At 44.6% G+C, this 15,536-nt stretch overlaps 1 protein-coding gene across 2 annotated transcripts in view; it reads right to left on the bottom strand.

Moving 5' to 3' along the window:
• pcdh19 (protocadherin 19) overlaps positions 1-15,536 on the bottom strand; it is a 176,735-nt gene that overhangs the window by 35,774 nt on the left and 125,425 nt on the right. The gene's annotated exons all lie outside the window — the stretch shown is intronic.

Here is a 15,536-nt window from a genome sequence, read left to right as displayed (position 1 = left end):
CCTGTGCTTGTAAGTGCGGGTGAAACATAATAGAATGAAAGGAGAAAACTTGCCATTTAGAAACAGAAGCATCAGGTTAATGATTACATTTTTCAATTAAGATAAAGGACCATTCAGCTTGTTGACCTGGGGGCCCCTGCCACACATCAAAGCCACACCACCTCCTGTTTGTGTACTCAAGAATGTCATTTCAAACACATTTATACATTTGTGAGGGGTGTGTAAGCGTGTGTGTAAGCGTGTGTGAGTGCGAGGATGTGTGTGTTTTCTCCTCTCCATCTCAGTGCCCTGATAGTTAGTGTGCTCTTGTTTCCAGATCATTATTGGCTGTGTAGATAAGTCATTTACCCAAGCTGCTGATGAGTACGCCTTCGCGTACTTCTGCATGTATATTACTGAAGCTGCTGATGAGTATGTATATGTTGTGTGTGAAGGGAAGATTACGACGCTGCTGATGAGTATGTATATGTTGTGTGTGAAGGGAAGATTAAGAAGCTGCTGATGAGTATGTATATGTTGTGTGTGAAGGGAAGATTAAGAAGCTGCTGATGAGTATGTATATGTTGTGTGTGAAGGAAGATTACGAAGCTGCTGATGAGTATGTATATGTTGTGTATGAAGGAAGATTATGAAGCTGCTGATGAGTATGTATATGTTGTGTGCGAAGGGAAGATTACTGATGAGTATGTATATGTTATATGTGAAGGAAGCTGCTGATGAGTATGTATATGTTGTGTGTGAAGGAAGATTACGAAGCTGCTGATGAGTATGTATATGTTGTGTGCGAAGGGAAGATTACGAAGCTGCTGATGAGTATGTATATGTTGTGTGTGTGAAGGAAGATTACGAAGCTGCTGATGAGTATGTATATGTTTGTGTGAAGGGAAGATTACTAGTGAAGGGGAAGCTGCTGATGAGTATGTATATGTTTGTGTGTGAAGGAAGATTACTAAGCTGCTGATGAGTATGTATATGTTGTGTGTGAAGGGAAGATTACGAAGCTGCTGATGAGTATGTATGTATATGTTGTGTGTGAAGGGAAGATTACGACGCTGCTGATGAGTATGTATATGTTGTGTGTGAAGGGAAGATTACGAAGCTGCTGATGAGTATGTATATGTTTGTGTGAAGGAAGATTACTGCTGATGAGTATGTATATGTTGTGTGTGAAGGAAGATTAAGAAGCTGCTGATGAGTATGTATATGTTGTGTGTGAAGGGAAGATTAAGAAGCTGCTGATGAGTATGTATATGTTGTGTGTGAATGTTGGGAAGATTACGAAGCTGCTGATGAGTATGTATATGTTGTGTGTGAAGGGAAGATTACGAAGCTGCTGATGAGTATATATATATTTATGTTGTGTGTGAAGGGAAGCAAGCCGAGTGCTACGGTACTCAGCACTATTAAACTCCTCTGTGTTTTAGCTACTGTCTCGTCTACTACTTTCAACTCTCTACTTTGGTTCTTCTCTCAGAGCCTTTCCGATCTTTTATCTGTTGAGTCAAACCGACACGCTAATTCATACAGCATGGCTGATTAATCAAGTGTCCTATTTAGACAAAAATATTAATTGTTTCCTTTTTCTCATCTTCCCACCTACATTTCCTCATCAAACAAGCAATGACTGAGATGATAAAAATCGTTATAGCAGTGATAGTAATACTAGTAGTATGACTGTAATAGTTAGTAACAGTGATGAAAATAGTAGTAGTAGTGATGGTCTCCTGTGAGTGTGCTTAGTGCTCAGTGCAGTGTGTCTTGAAGGAGCCTATCTCAGTCCTTTCTGTTGGTAGCCTAGCATTGCCCCCTACTGAAACCTCTGCTGCTTCTCTTCTCTCTGTCGCTCCTCATCCTCAACCTTCTCTAATCTCTCCTCATCCTCCTCTACTCTCCGTCTCTCCTCATCCTCCTCTTCTCTCTCTGTCCTCATCCTCCTCTACTCTCTCTCTCCTCATCCTCCTCTTCTCTCTCTGTCCTCATCCTCCACTCTCTCTCTCCTCATCTTACCACCCTCTCTCTCATCCCTCCTCCTCTTCTGTCTCTCCTCATCCTCCTCTCTCTCTGTCTCTCCTCATCCTCCACTTCTCTCTGTCTCTCCTCATCCTCCTCTTCCCTCTCTCTCCTCATCCTCCTTTCTCCTCTCTCTCTCCTCATCTTTCTTTACTCTCTGTCTCTCACCCCTCCACTTCTCTCTCTCTTCTCTCTCCTCACTCCTCCTCTCTCTCCGCACCCTCCTCCTTTCTCTCTCCTCCTCATCCTCCCTCTCTCTCCTCATCTTTCTCTACTCTCTGTCTCTCCTAATCCTCCCCTTTCTCTCTGTCTTTCCTCACCCTCCACTTCTCTCTGTCTCTCCTCATCCTCCTTCTCTCTCTCTCTCTCTCTCTCTCTCTCTCTCTCTCCGCACCCTCCTCTTCCCTCTCTCTCCTCATCCTCCTCTCTCTCTCTCCTCATCTTTCTCTACTCTCTGTCTCTCCTAATCCCCTCCTCTTCTCTCTCTCTCCTCATCTTTCTTCTCTGTCTCTCTTCATCCCTCCCTTTCCTCTCTCCTCATCCTCCCCTTTATCTCTCCATCATCTTTCTCTACTCTGTCTCTCCCCATCCTCCTCTTCTCTCTCTCCTCATCCTCCTCTTCTCCCCTCCCCTCATCCTCCACCTCTCTCTCCTCATCTTTCTACTCTCTGTCTCTCCTCATCCTCTTCTCTCCTCATTCTACTCTTCCTCTCTCTCTCTCCTCATCCTCCCCTCTCTCTCTCTCCTCATCTTCTCTTCTGTCTCTCCCCATCCTCCACCTCTCTGTCTCTCCTCCTCATCCTCTTCTCTCTCTCTCTCTCTCTCCTCATCCTCCTCTCTCTCTCTCCTCATCCTCTTCTACACTCTGGCCCTCTTCATCCTCCCCCCTCTCTCCCTCATCCTCCACTTCTCTCTCTCTCCTCATATTTTTCTACTCTCTGTCTCTCCCCTCATCCTCCTCTTCTCTCTCTCTCCCTCATCCTCCTTCTCTCTCTCTCTCTCTCTCTCTCTCCTCATCCTCCTCTCTGTCTCTCCTCATCCTCCCTTCGCTCTGTCTCTCCCTCATCCTCCTCTCTCTCCTCATCCTCCTCTGCTCTCTCTGTCCCTCCTCATCCTCCTCTTCGCTCTGTCTCTCCTCATCCTCCTCTCTCTCTCTCTCCTCATCCTCCTCCCTTCTCTCTCTCCTCATCTTCTGCTCTCTGTCTCTCCTCATCCTCCTTCTTCTCTGTCTCTTCTCATCCTCCTCTTTTCTCTCTCCTCATCCCTGACACAGCCCTGTCTGTGATGACCAGTTCACCCTTTACCCAGGGAGAGGCAGGAACGACACATGTTGACATTCCTGGATTATTACACCACTACAGATGTCCAGTCAGGAGCATTCCTCTCACCCCCACCCTCTCTCTCTCTCTCTCTCTCTCTCACTCTGTCTTCCCTCCTCCCTCCCCCCCTCTCTTTCCCCTCTTACCTCTCTCTCACCCCTCTCTCTTTCTCTCTCTTTCCATCTATCTATCTCTCCCTTCCCACATGTATCAATGCTTCAGCTGAAGTATTTGGTCTTTTTTGTTTGCTGGTATTTCATTGGGATCCCCATTGAAGGCTGAAAAAGAGCAGATACTCTTCCCCACAGAACACGAAACATGACACAATACAGAACATTAATAGACAAGAAACAGCTCAAGAAAAGAACTACATACATTTAAAACAAGAACATATAACTGAAATGTTCTGGTACCTAGTCAATACCTTCAGGCCTTGATCATTGAACTTTTCTATATTTATATATATATATTTACATTCGGGACTGAAAAAGACCCTGGTGGTATGTCTGGTGGAGTAATTGTGTGTGTCAGTGCTGTATGTATGTTTACTATGCAAACACCCAGATTCTTCAACACTTCAATGTTTCTTCTAAAACAAGAGGCCAGTGTCTCCTCTCTACTTTTAGTCAAGAGAGACTGGCATGCATAGTATTTATTGATATTAGTTCTCTGATTTCATTGAAGAGCAAGATGCTGCTCTTTTTGGCCAGCTGCAGTTTTTCTAGGTCCTTCTTTGCAGCATTTGACAATAATCAAGATAAAGATTAAAACTCAAGCCTGCAGGACTTGCTTTGTGAAGAGTGGTGAGAAAAAAAAGTCTGGAGCATCTCTTATCATGGACAGACCCGCCCCAGACCTCTTCGCACGTATTGAATCTACATGTTTGATCATGACAGTTGAGCTGAGTTTGAGCTGAGGTCTAGAACTTAGGGAATGAGTTGTACCAAATACAATGCTTTTTCATTTTTGAGATGTTCTGCACTAGAAGGATGTAATAGGACACATTGAGCTTTGACAGCTATTGGAAAAGGAAAGAACAGAGAGAAGACGATTCTTAACCGCCCCTCCTTCCTTTGTCATCACTAAAGTGAGGTCACAGGGGGTCATCCTTGAAACGCTTATGTGCGTGTGTGTGTGTGTGGGGTTAGGGGTGTGTGTGGTGTGGTGGGGTGGGTGGGGGTGTTTGATCAGAGTCCTGTGTAAAGTGTGTTGGTCTTCGCTTATCACAATTTGCTTTGTGGTTGTATTAAGATGTGAACTTTACATATTAAAATGAGTGTTATAAATACTTCTATGGATTGGTTAACAGTATGCCAGAGTGTGTCCGCAGATGTTCCATCTCTCTCCTGGCGTGTGTGCGTCTGGGCCGCCCCTGGGTTTTGGGAGGCTGATGTTTAAATCCTCAAAGTCGCTGGGCCGCTCCGTGCCAAAGCTGGCCTCGCCTCAGTCCAGAAGTAATCCAGCGCAATTCCTTCAGCTCAGCAGTATCACAGGCCCTGCGCTGTGGAGAGGCAAGCTGCTAGGCCTAGTGTGTAGTGTGTTTGAGGTGCTTGTGTGTGTGTATATGTGTTTGAGTGTGTGTGAGCGTTAGTGTGTGTGTGTGTGTGTGTGTGTGTGTGTGTGTGTGTGTGTGTGTGTGTGTGTGTGTGTGTGTGTGTGTGTGTGTGTGTGTGTGTGTGGGGGGTGCACACTAAGTCTGTGCTTTTGTGTATGTGTGTTTGTGTATGCTCTTATGTTTGTATATGTATATGTGTGCGTGCGTGCGTGTGTGTGTGAATGTGTGTGTGCACCTGTATTCGCCTGTGTGAGTGTGTTTGCTGCAGAGAGCCTGCTGCTGCTTGCCAGGCTCCAGCCAGCTGACATTCAGCGGATTCCTGCCTCCTCCTGGCGTGTCTCCCAGGCAGCCAGGCCTTACATTTGTTGGCCACAGAGCCAGGATAAGAGGAGGCCCTCCATTCTCCTGTTGAACATCCCCGTGTGCTCGTCCCAGTGATGAAACATTTGTCTCTTTACAAGTGGGTTAGGTTCTGAGGGGAGGGAGGAGAAGGAGGGAGAGAAGGGTGTCAAAGGAAGAAAGGGATTGTGCACCGCTTTTTCACAGGTTTACCACTGTCTTCCTCTTTCTGGTTTTCTCCCTTCACCTGTAACACAATTCCCTTTTAACTCAGGATGGTGCCACTTGTGTTCCTGGAGGGGGAATGTTGGTCTCTCTGCTCAGGATATCAACGCAGAGCAGTGTCTTTTCACTTATACACTCACAGATCACAACGCTAAGTCATGATCTCCTGTGCCTTTAAAGACTAATGCTGCGTCCTTATAGCCAGTCAAGTTGATCCAACAACTGTGTCAGAGTAGAAATGCGGAACACGACATGATGTCTTGAACGTTGACATATAATGGGCTGCCTGTCTGTCTTTCCCTCGTTCTCACTTTGACGTTAATAAACCTGAACAATTTTGAATCCTATTTAAAGAGGACTGGGTTTGAGAAAGGCTTTGGAGAGACAATAAAAACATTCCTGCTTCTGTGCTGTTTTTTAATGTTCACAGCATCTCGCCGACTTTCATGTTTAAATGCTATCTTGAATGAATTGCTTTTCAAAGCTGTGTGTTTGTGAAGGGTGTGTGGTTTGTGGTTTGTCTCTGCATGGTTATGTGTAGCAAAGGTGTACATTGTGTGATTGTTCACCAAACATTCAGGCATACACACTTCCAATCACACACAATGTACACCGACGAATCATGTAGCGAGGGCCAGCTGAGGAGCATACAGGTCGCAGTGGTGGGTATGATTTGGTAACAAAACGGAGGGCACTGTGATAAACTGCATCCAGTGCTGAGTAGAGTGTTGGAAAATATTTTGTAGATGACATCACCGAAGTCGAGCACGGTAGGATAGTCAGTTTTACGAGGGTAAGTTTGGCGTGAGTGAAGGAGGCTTTGTTGCAAATAGAGCCGGTTCTAGATTTGATTTGGATTGGAGATGTTTAATATGAGTCTGAAGGAGAGTTTACAGTCTAGCCAGACACCTTGGTGTTTATAGTTGTCCACATATTCTAGGTCAGAACCGTCCAGGGTGGTGATGCTGGGGTCGGGCGGGCGGGAAAGACAAGTTGAAAAGCATGATTTGGTTTCACTAGCTTAAGAGCAGTTGGAGGCCACGTGGAAGGAGTGTTGTATGGCATTGAGTTCGTTTGGAGGTTAGTTAGCACAGTGTCCAAGGAAGGGCCAGAAGTATACAGAATGGTATCATTTCTGCGTTTTTGAATGTTTGGTGTACATTGTGTGTGATTGGGAGAGTGTATGCCTGAATGTTTGGGGTACATTGTGTGTGATTGGGAGTGTGTATGCCTGAATGTTTGGGGTAAATTGTGTGTGATTGGGAGTGTATGCCTGAATGTTTGGTGTACATTGTGTGTGATTGGGAGTGTGTATGCCTGAATGTTTAAAAATTGTGTGTGATTGGGAGAGTGTATGCCTGAATGTTTGGGGCAAATTGTGTGTGATTGGGAGTGTGTATGCCCGTATGTTTTGGTACATCTGTGTGTGTTTGGTGAATGTGCTTGTAATGTTGTGTGTGTAGAGGTGTCCATTGTGTGTGTTTCAGAATGTGTTTGTAATGTTGTGTAGTAGAGGTGTCCATTGTGTGTTTATGAATGTGCTTGTAATGCTGTGTGTAGAGGTGTCCATTGTGTGTGTTTGTGTGAATGTGTTTGTAATGTTGTGTGTAGTAGGAGGTGTCCATTGTGTGTGTTTGTGAATGCTTGTAATGTTGTGTGTAGTAGGAGGTGTCCATTGTGTGTTTGGTGAATGTGCTTGTAATGTTGTATGTAGTAGAGGTGTCCATTGTGTGTGCTTCAGGAATGCTTGTAATGTTGTGTGTAGTAGAGGTGTCCATTGTGTGTGTTTGGTGAATGTGCTGTAATGTTGTGTGTAGTAGAGGTGTCCATTGTGTGTGTTTGGTGAATGTGCTTAGGGTCAGTTGTAGAGGTGTCCATTGTGTGTGCACGTGTGTGTGGATGTGCTGGTGAGTCCCAACATCAATCAACAAACAGCCAGAAACGCACAGAAGCTTCTGTATCCTCCTGTTTGTCCTTGTGTGTTTGTGTCGGAGTTCTATACTGCTGAAGTACGTGAATCAGGTTAAAGCCTATCCAAAACTCCTTTTCCATCTATCTAAAAATGTTATCATTATATCAGCTTTTCTCTCATGTGAAATAGGATACACTCTTCTACTCTTCTTCATTCCCCGTGAGATGCTCAGTACACACATAGATAACCAGGGGCCCTCTTCGTGGGATGGACTCAGTGGGCAGGGTCAACCTCCAAACAGAAAGAGGATTTTAGGACGTAAAACCCGGAACAGAACCAACCCAAACACATTCTGGTTAAAGAGTCTGGTAAACCCAATTATTCCCTATCCTCTCCCGTAGTGCATTACTTCACCCTATTCTCCCTGGGAACGGTGATGCGCTGCATAGCAAATGGGGTGCAATTTGGGACAGCTTGCTCAGACGGTAAGTCAGACGCCATTTTCACCGTTTTTTTGTATAAAATGTCAGCTAATGCAGTGTGTGCTGGCGCCAGTGGTGTGTAAGGCTGTACGGTGGTACTGTCAGTAATGTGTTTATATAATATCCTTCACATTCCATGCTAGAGCCTCCAACTCTACCAAGTTCATTCAAGCAGGACACGCAGTCACACACACACACACACACACACACACACACACACACACACACACACACACACACACACACACACACACACACACACAAATACAGAATTGTGCGCAAACACAGACGAAGAGTGGCGCACAGAACACAGAGACACACGCACACACACACACTTCCCCATTCTCATTTTACCTGTTGTGCCCCAACATTACTGAGGGTATCATTACACAATACCACTCCAGTCATAGCCCTGTTATAGACCTGTGTTATAGACCTGTGTTATAGACCTGTATTTATAGACCAGTTATAGATATGTGTTATAGACCTGTGTTATAGACCTGTGTTATAGACCTGTTATAGACCTGTGTTATAGACCTGTGTTATAGACCAGTTATAGATATGTGTTATAGACCTGTGTTATAGACCTGTGTTATAGCCTGTTATAGACCTGTGTTATAGACCTGTGTTATAGACCAGTTATAGATATGTGTTATAGACCTGTGTTATAGACCTGTGTTATAGCCCTGTTATAGACCTGTGTTATAGACCTGTGTTATAGACCAGTTATAGATATGTGTTATAGACCTGTGTTATAGACCTGTGTTATAGACCTGTGTTATAGACCAGTTATAGATATGTATTTATGAGACCTGTGTTATAGACCTGTGTTATAGACCTGTTATAGACCTGTGTTATAGACCTGTTATAGACCTGTGTTATAGACCTGTTTATAGACCTGTGTTATACACCTGTTATAGCCCTGTGTTATAGTCCTGTGTTATAGACATGTGTTATAGTCCTGTGTTATAGACCTGTTATAGACCTGTGTTATACACCTGTTATAGCCCTGTGTTATAGTCCTGTGTTATAGACATGTGTTATAGCCCTGTGTTATAGTCCTGTGTGTTATAGTCCTGTGTTATAGACATGTGTTTATAGTCCTGTTTATAGTCCTAATGTTATAGCCCTATTATAGACCTGTGTTATAGTCCTGTGTTATAGACCTGTGTTATAGACCAGTTATAGATATGTGTTATAGACCTGTGTTATAGACCTGTGTGTTATAGACCTGTTTATAGAGCTGTGTTATAGACCTGTGTTATAGACCTGTGTTATAGACCAGTTATAGATATGTTATAGACCTGTGTTATAGACCTGTGTTATAGACATGTGTTATAGACCTGTGTTATAGTCCTGTGTTATAGACCTGTTATAGACCTGTGTTATACACCTGTCATAGCCCTGTGTTATAGACCTGTGTTATAGACCTGTGTTATAGTCCTGTGTTATAGACCTGTTATAGACCTGTGTTATACACCTGTTATAGACCTGTGTTATAGTCCTGTGTTATAGACCTGTGTTATAGTCCTGTGTTATAGTCCTGTGTTATAGTCCTGTTATAGACCTGTGTTATAGTCCTGTGTTACAGTCCTGTGTTATAGTCCTGTTATAGACCTGTGTTATAGTCCTGTGTTACAGTCCTGTGTTATAGTCCTGTGTTACAGTCCTGTGTTATAGTCCTGTTATAGACCTGTGTTATAGTCATGTTACAGTCCTGTGTTATAGACCTGTTACAGACCTGTGTTATAGTCCTGTGTTACAGTCCTTGTTATAGTCCTGTGTTACAGTCCTGTGTTATAGTCATGTTATAGACCTGTGTTATAGTCCTGTTTTACAGTCCTGTATTTATAGTCCTGTGTTATAGTCATGTTATAGACCTGTGTTATAGACCTGTGTTATAGACCTGTGTGTTATAGTCCCTGTGTTATAGTCCTGTTACAGACCTGTGTTATAGACCTGTTACAGTCCTGTGTTATAGTCATGTTATAGACCTGTGTTATAGACCTGTTACAGTCCTGTGTTATAGTCATGTTATAGACCTGTGTTATAGACCTGTTACAGTCCTGTGTTATAGTCATGTTACAGACCTGTGTTATAGACCTGTTACAGTCCTGTGTTACAGTCCTGTGTTACAGTCCTGTGTTATAGACCTGTGTTATACAGTCCTGTGTTACAGTCCTGTGTTATAGCCCTGTGTTACAGTCCTGTGTTATAGTCCTGTTTTATAGCCCTGTGTTACAGTCCTGTGTTATAGACCTGTGTTACAGTCCTGTGTTACAGTCCTGTGTTACAGTCCTGTGTTATAGTCCTGTTTTATAGCCCTGTGTTACAGTCCTGTGTTATAGACCTGTGTTACAGTCCTGTGTTACAGTCCTGTGTTATAGCCCTGTGTTACAGTCCTGTGTTACAGTCCTGTGTTACAGTCCTGTTATAGTCCTGTGTTACAGTCCTGTGTTACAGTCCTGTGTTATAGTCCTGTTTTATAGCCCTGTGTTACAGTCCTGTGTTATAGACCTGTGTTACAGTCCTGTGTTACAGTCCTGTGTTACAGTCCTGTGTTATAGTCCTGTTTTATAGCCCTGTGTTACAGTCCTGTGTTATAGACCTGTGTTACAGTCCTGTGTTACAGTCCTGTGTTATAGCCCTGTGTTACAGTCCTGTGTTACAGTCCTGTGTTACAGTCCTGTGTTATAGTCCTGTGTTACAGTCCTGTGTTACAGTCCTGTGTTATAGTCCTGTGTTATAGTCCTGTGTTATAGACCTGTGTTATAGTCCTGTGTCGTGGTCCTGTGTTATAGTCCTGTGTTATAGTCCTGTGTCGTGGTCCTGTGTTACAGTTCTGTGTTATAGTCCTGTGTTATAGCCCTGTGTTACAGTCCTGTGTTATAGTCCTGTGTTATAGTCCTGTGTTATGGACCTGTGTTATAGTCCTGTGTTATAGTCCTGTGTTATAGACCTGTGTCGTGGTCCTGTGTTATAAGTTCTAAAGGCTGTAGTTGAGGAGAGCTCTCTGGGAACGGGACGTCAGTCTCCAAGAGGTTTTGGGTGTTGTTTTTAACCCCATCCATCATCATCATGCCTCCTCAGACACTGACTGTGGAGCTAAGGGCCTCTGCCTCTGATACCATTACAGCTCTGTTGTATACTTCTGGACATTACGAGGGAGAGGGGGATGGGGGTGGGGGAAGGTTTGAGGGGCTAGTATGACAGAACCATTTACTATGTGCCATACTGGACTTGGAGGTCCATTTTCCTAGATATTTTTATCAGAACATTAGGACCTACAGGTGATATTGGAGGACTGTGTTGGAATAAAAGATGAGAATCTGGAAACAGTAAAGGAGGTATCACATACAATGTGATCACATCTGCCCATTTTTCTAGTATCCCAGTATCTTCTCTGCCAGGGAAGTAGCCCACAGAACCATGCAGACAAAGCCCATGTTAGGCTGGGGCCACCCCAGAGAGCTGTGGAGCAGAGCTGATGAGAGGGGCAGTTTCAGGTGCTGCCAGTAGCCGACTTCTCTCCTGCCCATCTTGCCAATGCTCCTGCCCACGTCTTGCCAGCGCTGCTCCTCCTCTCCTCTTCTCCTCTTCTCTCCTCCAGCCACCGCTCCATCTGTTGCTTTGGTATAGACATCTTCCCTCCTCAATGTGTCTCTATGCCACAGCAGTAGAAGCTGTGACTCCATCTTGGATCCAACTGCCTCCTGGCTGCACTGGAGCAGATGTCAGAGAGGCCCGCAGAACAAGGAAGCATAATCCGCTGTGGAAATTACCTTTAACTGAAAAATGTTTATTTTTCCAAAATGTGATAAATAACTGTTTTTCAATAAAGCTTTTTCCCCCTTATGGATAGCCTTTATGGCGATAAATAAAATAGGAACGTGACAATGGTACTGTCTGAGGCCTCTCTGAAGGGGGAATCAGCAGCGAAGTCAAAAGGCATTGAGCTTCACTGGGAGCCATTGTCTGCGTTGACACCCTAATCCTTGCCACAGCCATGCAGGTGTTGTGCACCATTCAGGTGCTTTGAGGCAGCTTTCAGCACGGCGTGATTGCTCCTCTGTATCCCCACTGATGTCTCTACAAGGAAACAGTGGATCAGTGTTTCACTGTTTCAGCGGCCCGCTGCCACCTGTCACACAGCCGCCGAGAGAGCCACATTTACAGCACCAAGATCCCCTTAGACGGCCATTGTGACGGCATTGTGCCGGAGCCCCTTTCTCATCAGCGCCATAATGATCTGCGATTAAGTCCTTTACAGGTGTTAGAATGGTGGGTGTCAGTCGAACAGTCGAGCGGGGGCACAGGTAAGCCCCACAAGCCACAAAGATGAGCAGGGGTGGAGATGTGGGGGTGGAGGAAGTCAAGTATTTCTGATTTGTGTTTATCGCAATGCAAGAGGTGTCAACCTCAAAGAGACAGGAAAGGAAAGAGAGGGAGAAAGAGAGGGAGAAAGAGAGGCATATGGAAAATATATGTCTGTTTATTCTATTATTCCCACTGCGTCTTATTGTCACCTTGACACGCTTAGAATTCATGTGAGACGAAGGGGTCGGGGTTTGTTTTTTTGGGGAGCTTACAAAACACAATCTGTTTACCTTTTCCCCAAAGCGTGGGGTTGAATACCTGTGTGTCTGCACTAAGACGTGGCTTATTCAATTTGATGAGTAAAAAGTGTCTTAACGCTTTATCTGGTCTTTGTGTCGGCCCGTCGGTATCTGCTCCCAGCCAGGCAGACGCTCTCCTCCTCAGGAAGCCAACAGCGGAGAGACAGATAAACTGCGGCGCCATGTTTACCTCCCTTCCCTCCCCCCTTTCTCTCTCTCCCTCCTTTTTAGGATATGCGGTCATACACCCGTAGCCTTTGATAATTGTGTAGTCACTCAACAATCCCAAATGAATCCTCTGAGTTTGTCACATACCCGGTAGGAGTGACAAGAGGGAAACATGTTTCACATTGCTGATCTCTGTGTTGCAGTTTTCTCTTTTTGGGGTGGATTTGAGGGAATGATGGATAGGCAGTTTGATCAGTTTGATCTGATGGTTTTCTTCCACATATTTTACAAACAGAAACGTGTAGAAGAATGTAGTCAGACATGTTTATCGGTAGGGATGGACACATGGAGCTGGGGCCCATCTCTGACTTTGCAGCACAGGGACATTATTGCCTACTGGGAACTATAACTATATGCAAAGAAAAGTAATTCTCCTGTTGACTATATTGAATAAGTAGCCTATGACGTAATTCAGTTTCTTTCCATTTCTTATTGATACCGTACCTGCTTTTTACATTTCTTATCTTATACCACTTTCATGCAGGTTTTGTAGTTTCCTTAGAGGGTGTATGCAAATTCTGTATCTCTCTGGCATTGGGGCGTTTTCCAGTTATAGTTGTGAGATGTATATTTGAGATTTATCTTTCATCATAAGACGGTTCCTCTGGGGTTAGATACTGTGGTTTGAATTCCTCTACTTTCCTCTTTCAGAAGAACTGCGTGTTAGATGGACCAAAGGAGGATCAGGATCCTAAGTCATTGTTATTCAAAGTTACATCCAAGGGCATTGAGAGCAGAAACAAAGTAGCCAGAGAGATCTCTGTGCTGTGTCAGCACTGAGCTTAAACGACTGCAAAGATTAATCAAAGGAAACACACAGGCGTGCAGGCAAATGCACACACTCAAACAACACACCAGCTCATATATGCCCCCACTAACACACACACACACACACACACACACACACACACACACACACACACACACACACACACACACACACACACACACACACACACACACACACACACACACACACACACACACACATACCCACAGTTGAATATCTCAGCTTCCCAGCAGTTCAAAGTGTGGTTGGTTTGAAACAGATTAAAACTGTCTATGAAGTGATGTATTGCAGTTGTCATAGTTGAGGAGGCAGAGATCTTTTTTAAAAAAAATCCCTTCTTCTTCCCGCTATCAGCATGAGAGATGGAAAACTCACTAAAACTGCCGTGGTGGCGTTCGCATGGTGGCAAATAAACAAAAGCACACCATTTTTTTCATCTCTGGCTGCTATATTAGACATGAATGGGAGTGAGAAATGGGGAGGAATAGAGGGGAAGAGAGAGAGGGGATGAGAGAGAGAGAGAGGAGGGAAGAGAGAGAGAGGGAAGAGTGAGAGGGAAGAGGAGGGGGGTGCACGGAGACAGATGGTGGTGGTGTCAGAGATATGCCAGATGATGTTTGGCCTTGGTTAAAGAACACTAGTGTGATGTGTTTCACTGTCAGAATTCATCCTGTCTGTCTGTCTATCTGTCTGTCTGCCTGCCTGCCTGCCTGCCTGTCTGTCTGTCTGTCAATCCGGCCGTCCGCAGTCTGGGGTTGGAATGCTAAGTTGTCCTCTGAATATAGAAGAAAACCATGTTATTTTATTGTACTTAGATCATATTTCGCCACAATGAGGACTAGTGAGGAGGATTATACGTACAGTATATGATGAAGTTGAACATTTCTCTGAATCTCCTCTTCAGTCTGAGGCCCAGCTACTGCGTGTCATCCAGGCCCGCCCCAGCCACAATGATGTTGATGCTCTGTGTAGCAATAGGTCTTGTAGGGGTTTTGGTGTGTGTAAAGGTGCTTTACTGACTAACCATCCTCAGAAATACCTTAGTGGACAATGAGTCAAATTGTCCACCTTGCTACTCATTTCTCTACGGTATCCTGCTCCTCTAGCGCTGTTTTTGTTTTCCCAAATAACATCACCTCTCACATCATAATGTCATCTGCAAGCAAGACGTGGCAGTGTGACAAAACAGCTCGAACTGATTTCACATCTGGCGCTATCACAGCTCTTCCACTTTGCAATTGAAAACAATTTGTCGATTAGCTGTCATGATGGTGACCTTATCTCTCTTTTGACCATTATGATAAGTTAGCCATTGAAGCGGGCAGTAATCAGAGCATCAGATCAATACTACTGCTTATCTCTCTGCTTCCTCTTCTCTGCTTTACACTGGAATACAGTAATGCACCTGGAGCAGAGACCGCGTGTGTCCTGATTCGATTAGACATGTTACTGTACACACACACACACACACACACACACACACACACACACACACACACACACACACACACACACACACACACACACACACACACACACACACACACACACACACACACACAGATAAGAGAGATGCACAACACTTCTCCTCCTCCTGCCTTTTGGAGTAGAGAGGATGAAGACGACACACTCTGTGTTTTGGATTTGGTTCTCTGACTGTCGTGGAGCACTGGATGTTTATTGGAGAACTGTCCCTTTTCTAGAATATTCAATGGTCTATGGTATTTTCTGGCGTGGAGATATCTTCCTTTGAGCACTCTCTCTCTCTCTACCTCCTTCCCCGTCTTTCTCTGTAGTAATTATGTATTTTATAAATGACGCTGCTGTCCCTGTCAGTGAGTGGCTGGGGAGCAGGCCCTCCTGTCCAGATGATTTGGGATCCAGTGAGGGGGCTGGGCCGTCTGCTCTCTCTACCCGGTAAATAATTATAATTCCCCTGCTCACCGCCGTGGCTGGACACTTCCATAATTACATTGTCAGAGGGCTGGATGATTAGGGAGAGGCTGTGAAGAACGACATTAGGCTAACTGCACTGTGTCTGCATGCAGAGCAGATGACCC

The sequence above is a fragment of the Oncorhynchus nerka genome, linkage group LG6 (genome assembly GCF_034236695.1).
Source record: "Oncorhynchus nerka isolate Pitt River linkage group LG6, Oner_Uvic_2.0, whole genome shotgun sequence".
NCBI classification, from domain to species: domain Eukaryota; kingdom Metazoa; phylum Chordata; class Actinopteri; order Salmoniformes; family Salmonidae; genus Oncorhynchus; species Oncorhynchus nerka.
Note: the sequence above shows the minus strand (reverse complement) of the source record. Positions and strands in the feature narration are given on the sequence as shown.